Source organism: Octopus bimaculoides, chromosome 1 (assembly GCF_001194135.2).
Source record: "Octopus bimaculoides isolate UCB-OBI-ISO-001 chromosome 1, ASM119413v2, whole genome shotgun sequence".
NCBI classification, from domain to species: Eukaryota; Metazoa; Mollusca; class Cephalopoda; order Octopoda; family Octopodidae; genus Octopus; species Octopus bimaculoides.
The window spans coordinates 53500026-53501537 of NC_068981.1; positions in this window are offsets into that span (position 1 = coordinate 53500026).

The window sequence follows — 1512 nt, forward strand, 5'->3', positions numbered from 1 at the left end:
CACATACCTGTACGTATATATGCATATACTCATTTACTATTTATATATATATATATATAGAGAGAGAGAGAGAGAGAGAGTGGGGGGGGGAGACAGACAGAGAGGCAGAGACAGACAGACAGACAGACAGACAAAGAGATGAGAGAGAGAGAGAGAGAAGCAATAAGGGAAAGTAAGCGGGAAAGATATTTTCTATCAGGACTTGAGCTTGCACGTTCCTCACAATATTTTACTTTTGTAGCAAGTTCTGTGGATTATCCTTGGCCTGATATGGCTTCTTCTTCTTCTTCTTCTTCTTCTTCTTCTTCTTCCACCGCTGCTGCTGCTGCAGCTGCTACTACTACTACTGAGCGATTCGTATGCGAAAAAAAAAAAACAATGATTCTGTCTACCACAGGATTTCAATCATGCTATCTGTTTTGTTTTGTTTTTAACAACAAAATCTTACATCCATGTATAAATATGCTTATGTATTACATAGTGTATATATCTTTTCTACTCTAGGCACAAGGTTCAAAATTTCTGGGGAGGAGGCCAATCGATTAGATTGACCCCAGAACACAACTGGTACTTAATTTATCGACCCCGAAAGGATGAAAGGCAAAGACAGACGAAATACCGTTAAGCATTTCGCCCGGTGTGCTAACGTTTCTGCCAGCTCACCGCCTTACATAGTGTATGTATCAAAATGCTTATGTGTATATATAATCATATATCTGACACATGTAGCAAATATCTAGTTGAGATTGCTATATATAAAAGTCTATGATTTGTTTTTACAATATATACTCGTGGGACTATGCCAGACGTTATGATCAAACAGTTTCAAGATTCGGCAGTATTATACGTAGTCTGAATGTACCTTCACAGTTCAGCTCCATAATAGATGGTGTGCGCCATTGTCACAGCCAGCCCACTATATTCCTTGTTGTCTTTCTATTATCATTAACATAGACCTTATTTTCTGGCAAAGACAAAACATTAAGTAATTCCGAACTTTGATAGCGGTAGCAATCCCCAATACGCATGGTGATGTTTTAGTCGTCCGCTGTTTTTTAATTTTTTAAATTTTTTTATATATTTTGTCGCAGGTTCATTTGGATCAATGATTGAGTAATAACTTTCAACCTTATATTAAACTATATAAACGGAACTCGATGCTATCAAATCTCTCTTTTTGGTCTGAGTGAAAAATCGACAGAGAAGTTGGCAGTACTTATCAGCCATGCATTGACTATACAAACGAAACGAAAAACTATCATCTCTGTGTGTCTGTCTCTCTGCTTAGAACTAATCTAGAACGAAGAATCAGCAGAATCATTCATTATATATTCTTGTTTCAGCTGGTCGTTGTAAAGACAGATTTCAAAGAACATTATAGAGTTTATATTTTGATGAATTAAAATATACCAACAGACTAAATTAATTTATGTGCATTGAGTCTCTCTATTTTCAAACTTATTAATCATATATATATATATATATATAATCAAAATAAGCAACAAAGATATC